At 38.2% G+C, this 24834-nt stretch overlaps 1 protein-coding gene across 5 annotated transcripts in view; it reads left to right on the top strand.

Annotated features, from left to right (window-relative positions):
* Positions 1-24834, top strand: part of Itpr (Inositol 1,4,5,-trisphosphate receptor) — a 1013977-nt gene that overhangs the window by 629920 nt on the left and 359223 nt on the right. The gene's annotated exons all lie outside the window — the stretch shown is intronic.

Here is a 24834-nt window from a genome sequence, read left to right as displayed (position 1 = left end):
TCTGTATCAATTCTCCAAAATTAGCCTAACATCTGAGGCAAAACTTATCTGTTTGGAACTTTGTAAAAATATAGTAATTGGTACTTAAAGATCAAGTAAATACTTTGATTAAATCAACATTTTTTTAAAGTTGTAGAATGTAACCTGTGCCAGTTTTCATTTTCACTTCTCATCTAGTCTTAAAGTTGCATGAAGTGGAAGTTCACAAGTGATGTAATAGTCTCCTACAACAGAGTTTAAGGGTGGAAGGCTAATAAATGTAGTGCATCTACTAAGCTGTTACACAGCAAATGGGGTGACACAAATTCTTTTTATTGATGAAAGTATATTTATTATTTAGAAAGTATATAATCCTCGAATTGACAGGAATTATGGGTTCAAATGGGGCTAGAATCCTTCTTCCATCATGATATAATAGAGAGTGACTTATGGTCAAATGAGTAAACTTTATGTCTTTGAAATGCACCACGAAATAATTATGTTAATATTGAACAGGAAAAGGGGTTAAATCATCAACCTAATTATATCGGGAGACAGTTCTGATGATATCAGTCAGGAAAAGGGATAAAATTGTCAACCGTATTGTACCAGGAGAGAGTCCTAATTATTTTCATCAGGAATCTTAATGGCATTTACTTTCTGGTCAGTACAGTACTGGAGTTTAGATCACGATTTAGCACCAGATTGTAAGGTTTGAGCAACCCAATTGCTGCTTGAGATGAGTGTTCTACACATCATTTCCCCATCTCATTGGCCATTTCTGTCCTGACCTCCACAAATAGAGATTCCTACTTCAGGACATGGCCCACACAGAAGGACACCCTAGTGTCATTAGTCTGAAGCATTTCCTTTTGAAGGCACTGGTAAATTTCTCTGTAGGTACACTGTGTAACTCAGTTGAGGGGTAGTTTCAAAGACTGCAGGATCGTATATGTGCCATAGATGGTCATTTTAAAAGTGATCAGTAATTTATTCATATTGGTGTTAAACATGATGTTGAGATTTTATCTCAGCATCTTACGTCAATTCAGTGGAATATTTTGTGTCACTGTTTATTGTAATATATGTAAATACCAATAATAATTATAGCAATATGATTAGAATAATCAAATATGAATAAACATACTTAATCGCCTCACGCTTGGGCATCACATGAAATCTATCTGAATAAATAATAAAATAATTAAAATCAAATGAATTAATAAAAATAATTGATCGAAAAGTCCGTTGTATGAGCGGTAGAGTTCACCAGAATGGATCCCTCGAATTTTGATAGAGCATGATAATTCTTTCTCTCCAAGGGCGTGTACATAAAGCTGCGTACTGATACATCAGCTTCAGGCCTTACCTAACCTTCTGAAAATGACTAAATAGGTAGGAACTGTACCTAGGTTCATCAATAACTCCACTGATTTTAAAATAATAAACTATATTCTGAACAATATATGTGCATGAGCACCTCATCAATACACAAAAATATACTCGCAAAATACCACTGGAAGACTCCATATTTACAACAACAACAACAACAACAACAACAACAACAAAAACAGTGGGAAACCAAAAGCAAGGAATAAGCCTCCATTTGCAGTCAGTCCGATGAAGATTAATTACAAAGCATATATATGAATGAATATAGATGAATGCCCTTCATTGTCTTTGTGTATTAACACAACTTGCATATTCTCATTATTGGCACTCGTTAAATCACACAGATACTGTACCTTATAATATTGTGTTCACAGACTCTAACACTTGGTTTGAAAATAAATTCACTTGAGAAACACACGCTTGTTGTTCCAAAACATAAATTATTGAAAGTCTGCAATACAGCACTCCATGGATCTCACCAACATATAATACCAACCCACTACAAGTGATACAATACCCAGTGCCTAAGCACTCCACAGTGGTAGGTTATTACCACACTTCACAAACATAATAAGACAATGTTCCACAAAAGTTACATCTCCTCTCCTCTGCTGTTTGAATTCAAATCTCCTCCACCAAAGTTTTAAGTCCACTCTTCTGCTGTTTTCAGTCAAGTTCTCCACCAAAGTCTGAAGTCCAGTCCTTTTCACCATTTGATCACATGCCTATATAGACCTCGGCTTCCCCCTTCCTCTCACATGATTTGTCTAGATTGATCCTAGCCATCCAATCACGAGTAGAAGATCCTCTGGTCAAGACCACACCCTGAATGTCTTCCAAATCCCATGACAATAATAACCAGGTCGTGCCTTCGGACTCTGGGATGCCAGCATGACACACAGAAATTTCCGAGTTAAAATAGCACTGTATTCTCATCCATTTGTACAAAATGAATTACTCATATCACATATGGAGACCTTCTGGCTTAAACTATTAGGAATAAATATACAAATGAAATAATAATAATAACAATAATAATAATAAGTCTAATAATGACAATAATACATCTTACATCTGAATACAGTGCGAGGGTATGATATGTGTACTATCACATTATGAAATATCTATCTACTCATCTCCTGCAACTTTGTCAACTGACTTCCCTAGCATGTACATCCTGGGCAAGTATATTGACTTCTACTGTTAAGATGATGCTAGTAATGGCATATTAAAATTATTAACAATGTTTTGAATGTCAAATGTAAAAGAAATATCTCATTAAAACAGACACTAGAAATGTCTGCCATTATTTCTTAAACATTGAGGATGTGTTCTTGCTATTTTGCCTAAAGTTGGCTACCGAAATTCTTGCCGTTTCATTCAGTCTCTACTGATCAGCACTAAGAGATATAGCCCAGGTGGAAGATTCCCTGTCTGTTGTTTTCCTAGCATTTTTTTTAATGATTTAAAAGAAATTGGACATTTATTGAACATCTCCCTTGGTAAGTTATTTGAATCCCTAACTCCCCTTCCTATAAACAAATATTTTTCCCAATTTGTCCCCTTGAATTCCAACTTTATCTTCATATTGTGATCATTCCTACTTTTAAAGACACCATTCAAACTTATTCGTCACCGAGCTCGATAGCTGCAGTCGCTTAAGTGAGGCCAGTATCCAGTATTCGGGAGATAGTAGGTTCAAACCCCACTGTCAGCAGCCCTGAAAATGTTTTTCCGTGGTTTCACATTTTCACACCAGGCAAATGGTGGGGCTGTACCTTAATTAAGGCCATGGCCGCTTCTTTCCCACTCCTAGCCCTTTCCTGTCCCATCGTCGCCGTAAGACCTATCTGTGTCGGTGCGACGTAAAAAACAGCTAGCCAAAAAAAAAGCAAACTTATTCGTCAACTTATGTCATTCCACACCATCACTCCACTGACAGCTTGGAACATACCACTTATGATAAAGGTGTTGATTCCCATAGTGAACCTGAAATATATTTGTTCTGAATGAGTAAATTTATAATACCAGCATAGTTGGTCCGTTATTGGACATTATAAATTTTCCAGCTAACTCATTGGCACTGCCGCTGGCTGCAAGTAGCCTATGCAGTGGCCTTCACAAAATGCACTAGCCATGCGTCTTAGTAAGTGTGCTATTTACCAACTGATGAACCCAACTTAGCACACTGGGGCGAAACGTTGGCAACCTGGAATGAGTTAGCTGGATACAATGTGCTGTACAATAACAAACTATATTGGTAACATACCACTTAGTAAAGCAGCTCATCTTTTTTCTCCCAAGTCTTCCCAGCCCAAAATTTGCAACATTTTTCTAACACTACTCTTTTGTCAGAAATCAACCAGAACAAATCAAGCTTCTTTTCCTTGGATTTTTTCTAGTTCTTTAATCAAGTAATCCTTGTGAGGGTCCCATACACTGGAACCATACTCTATTTGGAGTCTTACCAGAGACTTGTGTGCCCTCTCCTTTACATCCTTACTAAAACCCCCAAACACCCTCATAATCATGTGCAGAGATCTGTACCCTTTCTTTACAATCCCATTTACGTGATTGCCCCAATGAAGGTCTTTCCTTATACTAACACCTAGGTGCTTACAGTAATCCCCATAAGGAACTTTCACCCCATCAATGCAGTAATTAAAACTGAGAGGTTTTTCCTATTTGTAAAACTCACAACTGGACTTTTAACCCCGTTTATCACCATACAATTGGCTGCAGTCCATCTCACAACATTATCGAGGTCATTTTGCAGTTGCTCACAATATTGTAACTTTTTTATTACTCTGTACAGAATAACATCATCCCAAAAAGCCTTATCTCTGATTCCACTTCTTTACTAATATCATTTATATATATTTAAGAAAACATGAAAGTCTAATAATACTGCCTTGAGGAATTCCCTTCTTGATTATTACAGAGTTAGATAAAGCTTTGGCTACTCTAATTATCTGAGATCTATTTTCTAGAAATATAGCAATCCATTCAGTCACTCTTATACCTAGTCCAGTTGCACTCATTTTTGCCAGTAGTCTCCCATTATCTACCCTATCAAATGCCTCGGACAGGTCAGTTGCAATACAGTCCACTCGACCTCCTGAATCCAAGATATCTGCTAAATCTTACTGGAATCCTACAAGTTGAGTTTCAGTGGAATAACCTTTCCTAAACCTGAACTGCCTTGTATTGAACCCTTTATTAATTTTGCAAACATATCTATTATAATCGGAAAGAATGCCTTCCCAGAGCTTACATGCAATGCATGTCAAACTGACTGGCCTGTTATTTTCAGCTTTATGTCTATCACCCTTTCCTTTGTACACAGGGGCTACTATAGCAACTCTCCATTCATTTGGTATAGCTCCTTCTTGCAAACAATAATCATATAACTAATTCAGATATGGTACCGTATCCCAACCCATAGTCTTTAGTTTATCCCCAGAAATCTTATCAATTCCAGCCACTTTTCGAGTTTTCAACTTTTGTATCTTACTGTAATTGTCATTGTTATCATAGGTAAATTTTAATACTTCTTTAGCATTAGTCAGCTCCTCTATCTGGGCATTATCCTTGTAACCAACAATCTTTACATACTGCTGACTGAATACTTCTGCCTTTTGAAGATCCTCACATAAACACTCCCCTTGTTCATTACTGATTCCTGGAATGTCCTTCTTGGAACCTGTTTCTGCCTTAAAGAACCTATACATACCTTTCCATATTTTATTTTATTCCATTCTATACTCTATTTCTTTCCAATCTGCACCATGTTCTTAGTCTCTTTATTTCTCTGTTATAATAAAGTTGGCCTTTACCATTCCTTACCACCTTTAAAGGTACAAACCTGTTTCCACATTCGTCAACAATTGCTTTAAACCCATCCCAGAGTCTGTTTACATTTTTATTTATCGTCTTCCACCAATCATAGTTACTTTTTTTAAACTCTATCATGCCTGCATTATCAGCCATATGGTATTGCCTAATAGTCCTGCTTTTAAGACCTTCCTTTCTATCACGTTTATTTTTAACTACAACAAAAACAACTTTGTGATCACTAATACCGTCTATTACTTCGGTTTCTCTATAGAGCTCACGTGGTTTTACCAGCACCACGTCCAGGATATTCTTCCCTCTAGTTGGTCCCATCACATTCTTTATCAGCTGTCCTTCCCATATTAACTTATTTGCCATTTGTTCGTCATTCTTCCTGTTGTTCGCATTATCTTCCCAATTGGCATTTAGTAAATTGAGATCTCCTGCTACAATTACATCGTGTCATTTTCCACGTGGCTGATTATCTTATCAAAAAATTCTGAATCATTGTCAGCACTACCCTTTCCTGGTCTGTACCCTCCATAGTCATCAAGTTGACCATTACAAAGGGCACTAGGAAAGTTTTGCAATATGCAAAAACGGTTGGTTGGACACCCCTGTTATGGTGAGGGATGAAAAGAGGGGTGAAAACCGGTCTAGAAGACAGCAAGGCACGACCTTCACACCAGCAGTGGGTTTGAAAGCAAGTTAAGATGTCAGTGTGGTCTAAAGGTGAATATTGCACTATTATCTGCTACAATTTTGCTCATGGATTTACTGTTGACCAGTGCCTGGAGGAAATGACTCCTGTGCTGGGGAAAGACTGTCCACATTGGACAACAATTTTCCGCTGGTACAAAGAGTTCCAGAGGGGAAATTTTGCGGTTGAAGACGATCCTCGTTCTGGGCGACCGTCTGAGTCAGTGACTGAGGAAAACATTGAAGCTGTGAGGAAAATGTTGCAGCAAGTGAGGCGGTTGACACATTGGCTGGTAGAAGAGACCCTCCACATCCCTGCACCTGCTATTCATTCAATTCTACAAGACCATCTCCATGTTAGAAGGGTTTGTTCGCTTTGGGTGCCCCATTCACTTTCAGAGTAACAAATGTCACATAGAGTGAAATGGTGCCAAGAAATGCCAAAACAGTTTGAAAATGGGACTTCGCGTAACGTCATTAGCATCGTAACAGGTGACAAAACTTGGCTTTATTATTACGATGTCCCAACAAAATCCCAGAACAAGGTGTGGCTGTTTGAAGATGAGGGTACTTCTGTGACTGTGCGAAAGTCAAGGTCAGTGAAGAAAAGGATGATTGCAGTATTCTTCACTAAATGGGGCATCCTGACTCGGGTTGTGCTAGAAACACAAAGGACAGTTACTGCAAAGTTGTACAGTGAGACTTGTCTGCCTCAGGTCATCCAGGCTCTCAAGCAGCTCAGTCCAAGGTCACGTCTCAACACTTGGCTCTTGTTTCACGACAATGCTCCAACACGTCGTGCTAATGTAACAATGGATTTTCTTTCCAGATCAGGGTTGACTGTGCTTCATCAACCTCCATACAGTCCTGATCTTGCCCCATGTGACTTCGCACTCTTCTCAGAATTGAAGATGAAGCTGAAAGGGCAGCGTTTTGCATCCAACGAGGAGCTTCTGGCAGCATGGGATCAAGAGTGTGAAAATGTAACCGAAGGAAAGTGGCGAGTTGGTTCAGTGACTGGTTTCGTCGTATGGAGAAGTGTATTGAGTATGGTGGAAATTATTTTGAAAAAGTCTAAAGCGTTCACTCACATTGCAAAACTTTCCTAGTGCCCTTTGTATCTTTTGAAATGAGTCTTACACCTAGAATTTCATATTTGTCACCTTTAACTTTTTCGTAGCTTACAAATTCTTTTTTCACCGGAATGAATACTCCCCCTCCTAGCATTCCCATCCTATCCCTACGATACACACTCCAGTTCCGTGAGAAAATTGCTGCATCCATTATATCATTTCTCAGCCATGATTCAACTCCTATTGACGATCAAAAGGTTAGTTGCACTGACGCGCCGCAGCAGTGCCCTGTGTGTCGCAAACGTGGGCACAGCGGAGAAAGGGACAGACACTTCCCAGACGTCTGTTAGGAGGTCGCTGTGGTGTCTCGTCTAGTATTGTGTGAATAGCGGCCAAATGCAGTGGCGCATCAACTGGACGTTCACTGCAAATATGAGGTGTGTACGACAATCCAATTCCTATGGGCCAAAAGGACGAATTGCACGGACATTCATCATGAAATTAGTGCTGTGTATGGGGAGTGGGCCATTTCCCGGCAAGGTATCATAAAGTGGTATCAGCAATTCGAAGCCGGACACACGGATATCACGGACAAACATCGCAAAGGCAGGCCCTCAATATCCAGGACCCGTGCAAAGGTCAGCAGTGTGATTGCGATCATTAGACAGAACCGGCGCATTAAACTGAAAGAAATCGTGACGCAGCTGAACATCTGATACAAATTCTTATAATTTGGTTAAATACCACCTATTCAGTACAATAATAACGTAATAAAAACTTACATATTTATTAAGTTGTTAATATGGTACATGTTTCGCTCCTTTTTCGTGAGCATCATCAGCCAATTATCATTTACTTGAGGTTATATAAGATCATGAATCTATTCTATTGGATTAAATTATGCTTGTAAACCTGATTGACAAATCTTATAATATTTTACAAGTCATATAACGATAAAATTATGTCTTTAAGTTAAAACATATTTGTCTAAATCTATCTAAGTGTAACATTTTATTGACGAAACTCATCTGGTGAACATCCTTTAAAATTATTTTAAAAACCTTTTGAGATCTGGCTAATTGTGTTGATTCAATGTTGCTTGACTTGTATGATTGTCGTTAAAACTTCGTTAACTATATTAACAATTTTCTACAGTTGATAATTACGTATGTTATGAACATTCAACTTGTTCTCGATGTTGCTGGAGTAACATTTGTACCAAATGTATTGGCATTAATCTTATGTTGTCAATACGAGTGTATTGTTTATGAACAAACTTGTTGGTGAATAAAAACTTTCAAATGTGAGGTAGAATTTGAATGGTTCTCTTATGTTCCAAATTGGGCTTGTTGGTATATTTTTCTTTCTGCTGCATAATTGTCGTGGACATAATGCTTCCCCACAACTTCTCCATTTGGAAAGGCAATTCAACCAATATTTGACTTATGTAAAGATACCAATGTACAGCTGATGATGACTGTTCAAAAAGTCTAAACCGGTCTTGTAAGTTAATCTTATATAAATAAAATTGGTATTGATAAGGTGGAACCTTTTCCTATCTTCTTATCTATATTACATGTTAAATATCAATACGGAAAATGAACTAATTAATCAAGATACATTGTGTATGTTTTTATATGGCTGATGATGACCCCGAGGAGGGTTGAAACTAGTCCCATGTAATGTAAATATTGTAAATACATCATAGTATTGAATAGGTGGAAATCTCTACTGTGTTATAATTCATACGCCACTGCCAGCAGCCCTGAAGATGGTTTTCCATGGTTTCCCATTTTCAGACCAAGCAAATGCTGGGTCTGTACCTTAATTATGGCTGCAGCCACTTCGTTCTCACTACTAGAAATTTCCTATCTCATTGTCGCTGTAAGACCTAACTGTGTTATTTCCTTTTGCCACATACATTTTAGGATACAAAAAAAATTATCTTCTTTCCAGTGTAATCCATTCTTTATTTAATAGTTTAACAATTGTATAGAATTCTCTCTCTCTCTTTCTATTTTCATTTTATATTTACTACCCAAATATTTAACTCTCAGTGCTTCCATTCTCCGACATACAGTACTCTTAATAGATGCACTTCTTCCATTTTTTCTCCACAGAGTATACATTGATTTTTGCTATTTCTCTCTCTATGGCCCTTATTTTTATATATCCGATTAGCCACCACATCATGTCTCTTACTTCTCTGTTAGAAAGTCTTCCTCTCCTTATTGCCATATTTTGTATAATTTTACAAAGTTCCACCAATGTCCTTTTAGTACTACATTCTGTCATAATTGTCTGTTTCTCAATATCCTTCCTTCTAATTATTACTTTCTTACTGAATTCCTCATCTTTATTCTGAATCCCTTTACCCCAATAACTTCCCATTCCTATTCTGGCAAGCATCCTTTTCACCTCATTAGCCAGTAATTACCCTTTCAGCGTTTCATCTGTTGTTGGTATGATAAAGTTAGTATTTCCCTATCTTCTCCCAATTTCTAAGAAGCATAACTATGGCTCCAATCATTAAAATAAAAATATGTGGAGGCAAACCATTAATTCCAAGGAATTCAAGAATTATGTAGGAAATTGAAGTAGCTAGTTTTCATCAGAATGAATCTGTTGACGCTAGTATATGGGTTTGAACTACTGGGTATAAGCTCAGTGACTTTCAGATTAATTCATTTATTAATTAAGAATGGCAACTTTCTAGAAAATGATTACATCTTTTGCAGAAGTGAACGTTTTGTTATAAATTTCAATCATGATATCATCATGTGCTAATATTCTGGCTGGTAGGTCAGTAACATTTGATGCATCACAGTCTTCAGAAGGGCAGTCGCTGTTACTAGTTTCTTGCAAAAAAATTCAGCAAATTCCCGTTTTTAAATTTGATTTTGCCCACATATTTTTATGTAATCAACATGTTTTGAAGAAGTATCATAGAGAGTAATTAATTCAATTATAAATAATTAATTTTTTGGCGATAAGCACGCCGAAAAACAGCCAAAACCTTAATAAAATCTCCCCAATGAACAAAAATTTTCCCAATAGAAGGAATGGAATGTCATTACCTATGATATATTTTAGAAGATGATTCACACAACTTAATGAATAACTATTTGCCATTGGAGCTTTATTCCATAATGAGCCATGCTAATCAAGTATCGTCAGCTGCTTTGGAATTTTATTTTAATCCAGACACCGAAATCTCATTTAAATTTAGAGGAATTTTGAATGTAATGTTCACTGCTTAACCACCAGGCAGCAAAACAGCAGCTATTCCTGTCCACGAAGTACAGCTGACCAAGAAGACGTCTGACTGCACATTCGTGCCTACCCCCTCCTTCCACCTCCCTTATCATGCCACCTGCTCAGTGCTTTCACAGTTCAGGTGGCCTTGAAGTACTGGTGAGCGCATTGGCCAATCAGATGCTACATTTTCTTTTAGTATTTTAAAAATACACAGCAAGAAATTTTTTTGCTTTTAAAGACATTTTGCTAATCTACAGGCCAAGAACTTTTGTCACAATGCTTTGTGATGTCAGTTGGTTCAGCCATTCTCTCAAACTCGCAGTCACAGAAATCAGTCTAGTGTTTTAAATATATAGATAAATTAAAATATTTTAACACAACATAAACACATCAGCCAATTGAGGATAAAAATAAAATGAAAATATATACGGTAAATAAGTCTACTCAACAATTTTTATACCTTTAGTAAATTCATGAGAGTAATCATGTAACTTAAATAAAATGCCTTAGAATAATGGAAGTAAAACTCTACTAGGAATGTAAATAGAACTCATTTGTTGGAAATCTGGATTTCAACTCAAATAGAGAAAATAACTGTAGGGAACGACATCACTTAATAACAACAATAATAATAATAATAATAATAATAATAATAATAATAATAATAATAATAATAATAATAATAAGTGCAGATAATAATTTCAAGAAATAATTAAAGTTAGGTGGAGAATATGTCCCAGTTAAACACGTACTTGAAGTCAATAACACTTAAAACAAACCACTCTATGTGGCACAAATCACCATGTCAAAATTCAATAAATACCAAAGAGAAAAAATAAAATTTTAAATCTCATAACAATGAGTTCGGTGATAGATTTACCTTAAAAAAAATGAATTGAGAGTAAACTAACAGAGCTAAATGCCAAAATTAATTCAGTTTTTAACGAGACAAGCTTCAAAAGCATCAGAGCTTCGATTCACAAAGCAAGAGTACAAGACCACTAAAACATGACATAGCACTGAAGAATCATCACTTCAAATACAATAATGTAATGTAAACAGGATGGATTCTAATTCAGGATACCACAATGCACAAAAATAATCACACATTAGTTACATTCAAGTTCATAAAAACCAGAACACCTTGAAAGACTAGAGATACGACGTTCATATTTACATGACATGTGCATTAGTATGTTCTGAAGAAATGAGTAGCATGTGAACCATGTCTGCTCTCAGGTTCAAGATCCACATCGATATCTCGGCACACCACCACCGACTGGTAAAATGTGCCTGCAGCTCGCTATAAACCGAAGGTAATGGATCAGTGTGACTTGAGCAGACATGCAGGATGCCTCACAGATGTATGCGAGAACCGTACCCTCAAATGAATGAGTTTGAAAGAGGGCGCATTGTTGTCATTAGAGAACGTGATGCATCCATCCGGGAAATTGCTGCTCGTGTGGGACAAAGTGTTTTGGCAGTGCAACGAGTGTGTACAGAATGGTTCACGGAAGGCTGTAGAACATGACGGGATGGGTCTGGTCGTGCCACCCAGACCACCCGCCAAGAAGATCGACACCTCATCTGAATGGCATTGCAGGACAGATCTGCATCTTCCTCAGCTCTGGTGCAACAGTGGAAAAGTGTAACACATCATACACTATCAGGAGTGACAGTCCGTTACCGTTTATTACGGTCTGGGTTACCGGCGCGTCGTCCACTTCACAGCCTACCTTTGACTAATGTGCATAAACATGCTAGACTGCAATGGTGTATGGAACGATGTAACTGGGGACAGGAATGGCAGCAGATTGTATTTTCGGACGAATCCAGGTTCTGTTTGTTTGAAAATGATGGCCGCATTCTGGTTTTCCGCAGACATTGACTGCATTCGCACAAGACACACAGGGCCTTATGGTGTGAGGTGCTATTGGGTACAACCACAAATCACAGTTGGTGCGTGTCCGGGGCACTGTGATCAGTTTGACCTACGTGAATGACATTCTGCAACCCGTAACTATACCCTTTCTGCACGACACCCCAGATGCCATATTTCAGCAGGACAATGCGTGACCACATGTTACTGCTCGAACACGTGCCTTCTTGTTGTCACAGGATGTCGGACTGGTGCCTTGGCCCGCCTGATCACTGGACTTGTCGCCAATCGAAAATGTGTGGGATATGGTGAAACAACGTGTGCGGTGCTGTGACACAATGCCAACCACCAACGATGAACTGTGGAACCGGGTGAATGCACTTTATACGTGTTAATGCCATCACGCATGGAACAAGTTTTAGTGCCCATGGCGGACCCAGTACCTACTAGCAACAGTACACACGATGAACCTATGTGACTGAAATGCTATTGTTTCTGCGGAACATACTAATGAACATGTCCTGTGAATATGAACTTCCTATCTCTAGTCTTTCAAGGTGTTCTGTTTTTTATGAATATGAGTGTATTAATACCACTGCAATGAACTAGATATCCTGGGACCACCAAGTGTATTAATACCACTGCAATGAACTAGATATCCTAGGACCACCAAGTCCACACATCTACCCGAATTGAAGGCTAATAACAATATCCCCAGAAAAACAGAGGCACCCACACCAACCATGGGTTGATCAGGAATATTACAGGGGGCCAAGAAAACAAAAACCAGTCAAGAAAAGGATAAGCGACATGATCCAAGTACAACTTCCATTTCCACAGTCATTTGAATTTATGCATTAGTATTTTAACTAGGTCAAACTAAAATTAAAATCATAGTAATTAATTTAAGGTAGCATTAATCAATTAAATGATTCAGTAATGCACACATCCCTAAAGGCTACTTCACCGAGCTCGATAGCTGCAGTCGCTTAAGTGCGGCCAGTATCCAGTATTCGGGAGGTAGTAGGTTCTAACCCCACTGCCGGCAGCCCTGAAGATGGTTTTCCGTGGTTTCCCATTTTCACACCAGGCAAATGCTAGGGCTGTACCTTAATTAAGGCCACGGCCGCTTCCTTCCCAGTTCTAGCCCTTTCCTGTCCCATCGTCGCCATAAGACATATCTGTGTCGGTGCAACTTACAGCCAATAGCAAAAAAGAAAAAAGGCTACATTACTGCAATATTAAGTTAAATTAGTGGTAATTAAGTTACCATAACTAGAGTAAGTGGAAATTCAAGAACGTAACTGATCCAGCGTAATGAAATAAACTTTAAGCATCTCAAACATTGACAGGAAAACAGAAAATAAACTAAATTGAACTCAACGAAACATAAGAAAAGAATATCAGGAAAAATATTATTATTATTATTATTATTATTATTATTATTATTATTATTATTATTATTATTATTATTATTATTATTATCATCATTATCAATAACACCAGGAAGTTTCTGCTGTTAAAAGTGCATGCTGTAATTTTCAGCTTTATGTCTATCACCCTTTCCTTTATACACAGGGGCTACTATAGCAACTCTCCATTCATTTGGTATAGCTCCTTCTTGCAAACAATAATCATATAACTAATTCAGATATGGTACCGTATCCCAACCCATAGTCTTTAGTTTATCCCCAGAAATCTTATCAATTCCAGCCACTTTTCGAGTTTTCAACTTTTGTATCTTACTGTAATTGTCATTGTTATCATAGGTAAATTTTAATACTTCTTTAGCATTAGTCAGCTCCTCTATCTGGGCATTATCCTTGTAACCAACAATCTTTACATACTGCTGACTGAATACTTCTGCCAGTAAGTTTGACATGCATTGTATGTAAGCTTTGGGAAGGCATTCTTTCTGATTATATTAGACATGTTTGTGAAATTAATAACTGGTTCGATAGAAGGCAATTCGGTTTTAGGAAAGGTTATTCCACTGAAGCTCAACTTGTAGGATTCCAGCAAGATATAGCAGATATCTTGGATTCTGGAGGTTAAATGGACTGTATCGCGATTGACATGTCTAAAGCATTTGATAGGGTGGATCATGGGAGACTACTGGCAAAAATGAGTGCAATTGGACTAGACAATAGAGTGACTGAATGGGTTGCTATATTTCTAGAAAATAGATCTCAGAGAGTTAGAGTAGGTGAAGCTTTGTCTGACCCTGTAATAGTTGAGAGGGGAGTTCCTCAGGGCAGTGTTATCGGACCTTTATGTTTTCTTATATATATAAATGATATGAGTAAAGGAGTGGAATCGGAGGTAAGGCTTTTTGTGGATGATGTTATTCTCTATAGAGTGATAAGTTACAAGATTGTGAGCAACTGCAACGTGACCTCGAAAATGTTGTGAGATGGACAGCAGGCAATGGTATGTTGATAAACGGGGCTAAAAGTCAGGTTGTGAGTTTCACAAATAGGAAAAGTCCTCTCAGTTTTAATTACTGCGTTGATGGGGTGAAAGTTCCTTTTGGGGATCACTGTAAGTATCTAGGTGTTAATATAAGGAAAGATCTTCACTGGGGTAATCACTTAAATGGGATTGTAAATAAAGGGTACCGATCTCTACACATGGTTATGAGGGTGTTTATGGGTTGTAGTAAGGATGTAAAGGAGAGTGCATATAAGACTCTGGTAAGACCCCAACTAGAGTATGGTTCCAGTGTATGGGACCCTCACCAGGATTTCCTGATTCAAGAACTGGAAAAAATCCAAAGAAAAGCAGCTCGATTTGTTCCGGGTGATTTCCGACAAAAGAGTAGCGTTACAAAAATGTTGCAATGTTTGGGTTGGGAAGAATTGAGAGAAAGAAGAAGAGCTGCTCGACTAAGTGGTATGTTCCGAGCTGTCAGCGGAGAGATGGCGTGGAATGACATTAGTAGACGAATAGGTTTGAATGGCGTCTATAAAAGTAGGAAAGATCACGATATGAAGATAAAGCTGGAATTCAAGAGGACAAACTGTGGCAAATATTCATTTATAGGAAGGGGAGTTAGGGATTGGAATAACTTACCAAGGGAGATGTTCAATAAATTTCCAATTTCCTTGAAATCATTTCGGAAAAGGCTAGGAAAGCAACAGATAGGGACTCTGCCACCTGGGCGACTGCCCTAAATGCAGATCAGTATTGATTGATTGATTGATGCAGGTACTTCAACCATTTTATGAGCAAGAAAATTTTGTAATAGCTATCTTAAAATATACCAGATATATTACATTTGTTTGATATGAGAATAAACACCCAAGACAATTGAATATAGGTAGTTCATAGATTGGTTAAACAGCAGATTGAATTTCTAATTGTTAATTACATAAGATTCCTTTTTCAAGTAATTTGTAATGATACAGTGAAATCACATTATTTAACTTCAGACTATGGCGATTAACACGAACGCTGCTTAAATTAGGAAGTTATACACACACACATATTTTTAAATCAAAGGAAGCTTCACGAAGTTCGATGCCAAAATGTTTGTTAGGATTTTAACTGGAGGCCACTGTGGTGCTGAAGAAATAATTTTGAATATCAGGAGTGAACGACTGGAATAGAAGAAAGATGGAAATTTGCTTGCTTACAGTTGAAGTCCATTTTGAAGTAGCACAACATACATATGTTCATTAAGACTGCAGATTCCCAGATAAGGAGTTATTTAATTACATTGCTTCATATTTAAAATAAAATAATCTCTGCCGGCTGATGTTGTATTGTGGCTGATGACTAAGGGCTTCAGCCAGTATCCAAGTTCATTTCTGGCATGGTGCACACACATAGTTTTCAGCACATTCTTACACTCTGACCTTCAAGGTAACCGTCAGCAGACAGCACACTGATCAATACTGTCGTCTGGCCAAGTGGCCTCGGCACATGTGCAGATAACAGGGAGCCTCCAAAATGTTCATGCTTTGCCGCACCAGTTTAAAAATTTCCCAGTAATGGACATTGCAACGATAGGTATACAGATCATATGATAAAATTGGAATATTAATATTGGAGTATAGTATCAGGGTGGGCCGTGGATTATGAAATAAAAGTTTAGAAATGACAAAAATGTCAATACTGCTCAAGAGTAGAGTCCTAAGCATGGAAGTATCCATCTAATTTACATGTCATACCTAATAAAGAACAGTTTTAGGTCATGAAAGGTTTCGGAGAGCATTAATAATTTAATGTTCGTTAACATAAATCACCAATCCAGAACAGTGAAAAATTGATATTTCAGTGTTCAAACTACAACAGTACAATAATGCACACAAAACACACACTGCTGCTTTGTTCATGTATATTGCCTTCATTTACTGTAATCTTTGAGAGATAACATGTACACGAAGGTGAGGTTGTACTTTTTATACCAGTAACTATAATTTAAAACCACCAGGCTGAGTGGCTCAGACAGTTGAGAATATATTGACAAGAGGGTCCACCTTTTCAATACAATATATCAAGTAAATGATATTACATAAGTCTTGGGACTAGTTTCAGCCACTTGGTGGGCATTTTCAGCCAAATAAAGGTTAAACAAATTATGTGACAACTAAAACATATGTATACCAGACAAAGACAATGTTGTAGGAAGTTTTTTTTTTTTTTTTTTTACGTCGCACTGACTCAGATAGGTCTTATGGCGACGATGGGACAGGGAAGGGCTAGGAGTGGGAAGGAAGCGGCCGTGGCCTTAATTAAGGTACAGCCCCAGCATTTGCCTGGTGTGAAAATGGGAAACCACGGAAAACCATTTTCAGGGCTGCCGACAGTGGGGTTCGAACCTACTATCTCCCGAATACTGGATACTGGCCGCACCTAAGCGACTGCAGCTATCGAGCTCGGTGTTGTAGGAATAATTATAACATTAAAATATATATAATAACAAAAATTAAGGTTATGATATTCTTGTTACAATATGATGTCTTTAAGTTGACTTAGGACCTCAGGCAAAGAATTAAATCTGGAAATGATAGCCATAATTAGGAATGAATAAATATACAAAAAGAAATTTAAAAGGAGAAAAATTATTTATGAGACTCACCTCTAATGTCTGATGTAGAACAAGCACTGACTTGGTGGAGGAAGCAGGCAGGCCATGTAAACAAAGGAGTGTATAGGGAACTAGCACTGACTTTCTGTAGGAAGCAGGCAATGCGAACAAAGGAGTAGGTAGGGTGAGGAATGAAGGGGTTAAACAGGGGGATGGGAGTGTCGGGGAGGTGGGGGGAGAAGCAGAAAAGCAAGAATTTGTGAATTTGATTTTATGACAGTAATATGGGATCCAGTAGTACATTTTTGAACATGGTTGGGATCCTGATTTGGTTTTGAGGTGCAATTGATAGCTGATGATGCCTGACGGACGGGCGAGACATGTCCCAATTAAACAATTGTAATAAGGATTGAGTTCTAACTAGCAGTAATTACATGTATTGAATGGGTGGTTTGTTCAAGTAAACATTTGTATTTTTTAAGAATTATAAGTGGTATGTTCCGAGCTGTCAATGGAGAGATGGCATGGAATGATATTAGTAGACAAATAAGTTTGAGTGGTGTCTTTAAAAGTAGGAAAGATCACAATATGAAGATAAAGTTAGAATTCAAGACGACAAATTGGGGCAAATATTTGTTTGTAGGAAGGGGAGTTAGGGATTGGAGTAACTTACCAAGGAGGATGTTCAATAAATATCCAATTTCTTTGAAATCATTTAAGAAAAGGCTAGGAAAACAACAGATAGGGAATCTGCCACCTGGGCGACTGTCCTAAATGCAGATCAGTATTGACTCATTTTGAAGGTGGGGCTGAAGGATGAGGAAAGAAAGACTGCTGCTGAGAGGGGAATTTAAAAAGATTATAAAAGAAAGAATTATTTTTATCTGATGCATGATTATTAAAGATAGGAAATAAAAGGTCAAATAAAATGTTTGATTTCTCTGAAATTTCATTTAGATTGAAGTTAGGATTGAAAAACTGTTCCAGATGGATAAAACAATTTTCCGTAATATTGAGCAGGTGGCCTCTTTGTATAACTTTGAGAATTTTCATGTCTTGATTGATGATAGTAAACTTATGGTTAGTATCACCCATGTGCTGTCCCATGACCAAAAATCTGTTATATTTCGGAGCATTAAAATGCTCTAAGTATCTTGTATGGAAGCTCCTACTTGTTTGACCAACATAAGATGCGTCACAATTATTGCAATTGAGTTTATAAACACCTGACTTATTAAACTTATTGCTATGATTAATAGAATTGGTATTGTGTAAAATATCTGTGTCATGCTTTTTAAATATGTGAGTTTTTCTTTTGATAAGGTGGTTGAACGTTGATGTTTATGTTTATTAATGATTTTCTCTATAGAGGAGCTGTTATAGCTATGCTGCAAATGGTGTGTAATTCATTTTTAAGTTCTTTTCTATACATGGTCTACCGTACTATGATTTGCTGCACATTTATGGGCATGTGGGTATGGAATTTTGATGGATTGTGTTAGCGGTTTGCATTGGTTTTCCAAAAATCTTATCGCTCAATTAACCAGGTTGTCTGATGATCGTTAGATCTAAATAATTGAGTTTATCGTTTTCTGATTCTAGTGTAAACTTGATTTGTGGGTCAATGTGATTAAGGTTGGATAGAGTGGGGATGGCATTAGTTGCAATTTTGTTTATGATCAGAAGAGCGTCATCCACATATCTTGTCCAAAAATAATATTACTAAATACGGTACGTTCTTAATTTTGGTGTGTTCCAAGTGACCCAGATAGATTTCAGCGAGGATGCCTGATGCTGGCGAACCCATAGCTAACCCATTTTGTTGTAAATGGTATTGTCAAATGTGAATTAATTGTTATTCAAGATCATTTTTAGAATAGAGATGAAATCTTGAATTTCTAGTGGGTTCAGACCTCTGTGTTTATTTAAACTGTTGTGAATAATGGGTCAAATTTGTGAAATCGGGATGCTTGGGTACATGTTAACAATATTGAAGCAATGGAGAAAATAGTTGGGTTGAATAGGAACGTGATTTAGTTTTTCAACCAATTCATTAACATTCTTAATGGAATTCCCAGATTTTAAAAATGGTTATTTCTTTTGAGGAAATGTTGGATGAACTGTGAAATTTTATATAAAGGACTGGGTCTGTAATTAACGATGGGTCGGATAGGAACATCAGTTTTATGTATTTTGGGAAGTGCTTTGGCAGTTGGCAGACCTGGATATATATTAATTAATTAATTAATTTATTTGTATGTTAAAAGGCATTATGCATTTTTTAGTGTTTGTTTAAGTCATGTTTGTGGGTTACTGTAGTCACGTCCTATTTCGTGAACCATGGGCAACGGCTGAGTGGCGCAGTAAGTGGTCCTGAGAATCGGGATACCAGTTGCTATGGAATGGGAGTGGGCATCTCGGACATATTCTGAGTCGTGGCCCTCCTTGTGCTCAGGCGGCTAGGACATACAATTCACCGGTGGTCCATAACCCGTTAGAGGAGAGATCCTCACTTTGACTATGTGCAAGTAGGGCAGCATCCTGCTTCATAAATTTACCGAGCTCAGAACACTTTGAGCAAGCCTCGGACCTATGGGAGTAATGGAGTCCCACTCCCATTTGAAAGGCGAGGGACTCCTTGAAAATAATTTGGCGAATGAAATGGAATTCGATGGGGAGCTATCAATATTAATGGGGCTTATGGAAGAAAGAAGGTACAACTGGCTGAGTCACCAAAGAGGAAGCATCTGGATGTGCTAGGAGTAAGTGATATTTGGGTAAGGGGAGATAATGAGGAAGAGATAGATTATAAAGTGTACTTGACGGGTGTTAGAAAGGGAAGGGCAGAGTCTGGGGTAGGGCTCTTTATCAGGAATACCATTGCACGCAACATAGTTTCTGTTAGGCACGTAAATGAGCGAATGATGTGGGTAGATTTGTCACTGGGAGGAATTAGGACAAGAATTGTGTCCGTGTATTCACCATGTGAGGGTGCAGATGAGGATGAAGTTGACAAGTTTTATGAAGCATTGAGTGACATCGTGGTCAGGGTCAACAGCAAGGATAGAATAGTGTTAATGGGCGATTTCAATGCGAGAGTTGGGAATAGAACTGAAGGATACGAAAGGGTGATTGGTAAATGTGGGGAAGATATGGAAGCTAATGGGGATGGGAAGTGTTTGCTGGACTTCTGTGCTAGTATGGGTTTAGCTGTTACGAATACATTCTTCAAGCATAAGGCTATTCACCGCTACACATGGGAGGCTAGGGGTACTAGATCCATAATAGACTATATCTTAACAGACTTTGAATTCAGGAAATCTGTTAAGAATGTACGAGTTTTTCGAGGATTTTTCGATGATACAGACCACTATCTGATCTGTAGTGAACTAAGTATCTCTAGGCCTAGGGTAGAGAAAGTGAAATCTGTCTGCAAACGAATAAGGGTAGAAAATCTCCAGGACGAGGAAATAATACAGAAGTACGTGGATATGATTAGTGAGAAGTTTCGAACAGTAGACAGTAAGCAGGTTCAGGATATAGAAAGTGAATGGGTGGCATACAGGGATGCTGTAGTAGAAACAGCAAGGGAATGCCTAGGAGCAACTGTGTGTAAAGATGGTAAAAGGCAAACAGCTTGGTGGAATGATGAAGTGAGAGCAGCCTGTAAACGTAAAAAGAAGGCTTATCAGAAATGGCTCCAAACAAGGGCCGAGGCAGACAGGGATTGTTACATAGATGAAAGAAACAGAGCGAAACAAATAGTTGTTGAATCCAAAAAGAAGTCATGGGAAGATTTTGGTAATAACCTGGAAAGGCTAGGTCAAGCTGCAGGGAAACCTTTCTGGACAGTAATAAGGAATCTTAGGAAGGGAGGGAAAAAGGAAATGAACAGTGTTTTGAGTAATTCAGGTGAACTCATAATAGATCCCAGGGAATCACTGGAGAGGTGGAGGGAATATTTTGAACATCTTCTCAATGTAAAAGGAAATCATCATGGTGGTGTTGCAAACAGCCAAGCTCATAGGGAGAAGGAAAGTGATGTTGGTGAAATTATGCTTGAGGAAGTGGAAAGGATAGTAAATAAACTCCATTGTCATAAGGCAGCAGGAATAGATGAAATTAGACCTGAAATGGTGAAGTATAGTGGGAAAGCAGGGATGAAATGGTTTCATAGAGTAGTAAAATTAGCGTGGAGTATTGGTAAGGCACCTTCAGATTGGACAAAAGCAGTAATTGCACCTATCTATAAGCAAGGGAACAGGAAGGATTTCAACAACTATCGAGGTATCTCATTGATTAGTATACCAGGCGAAGTATTCACTGGCATCTTGGAAGGGAGGGTGTGATCAGTCATTGAGAGGAAGTTGGATGAAAACCAGTGTGGTTTCAGGCCACAGAGAGGCTGTCAGGATCAGATTTTCAGTATGCACCAGGTAATTGAAAAATGCTACGAGAGGAATAGGCAGTTGAGTTTGTTTCGTAGATCTAGAGAAAGCATATGACAGGGTACCGAGGGAAAAGATGTTCGGAATACTGGAGGACTATGGAATTAAAGGTAGATTATTAAAATCAATCAAAGGCGTTTATGTTGACAATTGGGCTTCAGTGAGAATTGATGGTAGAATGAGTTCTTGGTTCAGGGTACTTACAGAAGTTAGACAAGGCTGTAATCTTTCACCTTTGCTGTTCGTAGTTTACATGGATCATCTGGTGAAAGGTATAAAATGGCAGGGAGGGATTCAGTTAGGTGGAAATGTAGTAAGCAGTTTAGCCTATGCTGAGGACTTGGTCTTAATGCAGACTGTGCCGAAAGCCTGCAGTCTAATGTCTTGGAACTTGAAAATATGTGCAATGAATATGGTTTGAAAATTAGCCTCTCGAAGACTAAATTGATGTCAGTAGGTAAGAAATTCAACAGAATTGAATGTCAGATTGGTGATACAAAGCTAGAACAGGTTGATAATTTCAAGTATTTAGGTTGTGTGTTCTCCCAGGATGGTAATATAGTAAGTGAGATTGAATCAAGGTGTAGTAAAGGTAATGCATTGAGCTCGCAGTTGCGATCAGCAGTATTCTGTAAGAAGGAATTCAGCTCCCAGACGAAACTATCTTTACATCGGTCTGTTTTCAGACAAACTTTGCTTTACGGGAGCGAAAGCTGGGTGGACTCAGGATATCTTATTCATAAGTTAGAAGTAACAGACATGAAAGTAGCAAGAATGATTGTTGGTACAAACAGGTGGGAACAATGGCAGGAGGGTACCCGGAATGAGGAGATAAAGGCTAATTTAGGAATGAACTCGATGGATGAAGCTGTACGCATAAACCTGCTTCGGTGGTGGGGTCATGTGAGGCGAATGGAGGAGGATAGCTTACCTAGGAGAATAATGGACTCTGTTATGGAGGGTAAGAGAAGTAGAGGGAGACCAAGACGACGATGGTTAGACTCGGTTTCTAATGATTTAAAGATAAGAGGTGTAGAACTAAATGAGGCCACAACACTAGTTGCAAATCAAGGATTGTGGCGACGTTTAGTAAATTCTCAGAGGCTTGCAGACTGAACGCTGAAAGGCTAACAGTCTATAATGATAATGTATGTATGTATGTATGTATGTATGTATGTATGTATGTGTGTATGTGTGTATGTATGTATTAAGCTGATGCTGAATTTTTAGTGTAGGATCTCTTTTGATTATAGAAAATGAGCTCTCTGCAAAGAATTGTTTTGTTTTTTTCTACGTAATCTTACTTGTTCATAATAATAGTGGAGTTGCCTTTATCAGCTTTTGTTATGATTAGGGCCCAGATTTTTAGGTGGCATAAGCCTTCAATTTACATTTCTTGTATTTTGAAAATAGGTTATTTTTTAGGTTTTGCCTCCAGGCAGCAATACTTTTCTGTTTTCGTAGTTCTGTAAAAAAAATTTATGTACTTATTTCACAATAGTTTACATTGTCATATTCATAAAAATACACAGAGAATACACTTTACTGTTTCCTTTGTAAGTTTTATTTTGGCATTGCAGTAAATAACAACGTACATACCTGAATTGTCTGGCATAAATGATTTCCTTTTATCACATAACACATTGTTATATGACGGAAAAGTTCTTTAAATGGAACATGACATCATTTTAGCGTAGTACATAGATGCTAATGCATTAGGTTGTAGGGGTAATTTTCCTGAATACTTTTCTCCCTATAATACTGAATTGATGACTTTCATATCTTCAAAACCAGGATTGTGTTGAAGAATCTTCTGCAGCTTCGAAGAACATGCCACTCCCAATGGCCCAGGTATTTCTCTTCTGGAAACATTGCCAATGATATCCAGGGAATCTTTGAGTGGCAAGGTTGCACCTTTCAACTGGAGAATAGCTTCTGGTATAAAACAAAAATGTGTCTTAATATATGCTAGGGAAGCGACGAGGATCGGGCACTTGAGCGATTTTTGGCCTTGGCGATGCAGGAAGCTTCTGTTTCATCCAAGTCATTGACGACATTTTTAATTCCTTCTAGGTGCTCAGCATAGTAAATAGCAGCAGGCAGCCAAGTTCCCCAGCGGGTAAGTATCGGCTCAGGTGAAAGAGGTGTTTTTGGTAGTTTCTCTTTGAACAACTGTATAAGTGTTGGGGCTTTTAAGAAAACTTTCTTGACTGAAGAAACCACGCTGTTCACGTCACTGAAGTTGCTTCTAATCTCCTCCGCAAGGCAGTGCAGGCCATGGGCCAAGCACGTAACGTGTAGCATGCTCAGGTAGAAGGACTGGAGAACCTGCCCTGCCTTCAACATGTAGGCAGCACTGTCTGTCATTAACAAAAGGAACTTACTATCTTGATTCTCTGCTGGCCACAATATGTGTAAAGCATCCCTCATGGCGCAGGCTATTGTGCTGTTGTTAGTTTGTTCTATTTCTTTCCAAAGAATTAGATGAGGGTTACCTGGTTCATTTTGATCCACCTTACCTACTACCACATTCACAATGAAGCGACCAAAACTGTCAGATGTTTCATCGACAGAACACCAAATATAGTAATCGCCTATATCTTCTCTTATTTCATGTAATGACCTCTGGTAAACAGGATGCAAATAATTCTTCCTTAAAGTGGATTCATTGGGTATACTGCGGCCACTGATGTCTCCTAAGAATGTTTTCATAGTCAGGTTACTTAGCACGTTCCATGGGATGTTTGCAGACACCAACTCCTGACATAGGCGAAAGTTAAAGTTATCTTTAGGTTTGCCAACTGTGGAAGAAATAAACGTTTGCTTACTGTTGCTGCTGGACTTATTTCTCCTCGCTATGCTAGCCATGTGAGCAGCTACAGATTTATGCTGTTCAAGATGGGATTTCTGCTCACATTTAACCTGAAATGAAGAATCCAAATCCTAAGTACTCTTCAGTAAGCGAGCTAGGGTATTGCAGTGCAGGTTTTAGATCAGTTATGGGAAACTTACTTCTTTGGAGCATGCCTGACAGAAGACTACTCGACCATCTGTAGTGAAGTCTCCATCTGTAGCAATCCATTTTCTCAATATGTGCGATTTACGCATTGTTTCGCTATACAACAATTCATCATCATCATCATTTCTTCGCTCCAGCAAACCGGGTGCCATTGTGTACGAGCCTCCTCCAGTTTGTTCTATCCATCCACAGATGCTGCTCATATATGTGACACCAGTTCA

The sequence above is a fragment of the Anabrus simplex genome, chromosome 2 (assembly GCF_040414725.1).
Source record: "Anabrus simplex isolate iqAnaSimp1 chromosome 2, ASM4041472v1, whole genome shotgun sequence".
Classification (NCBI taxonomy): Eukaryota; Metazoa; Arthropoda; class Insecta; order Orthoptera; family Tettigoniidae; genus Anabrus; species Anabrus simplex.
This window is presented reverse-complemented; position numbering and strand designations above follow the sequence as displayed.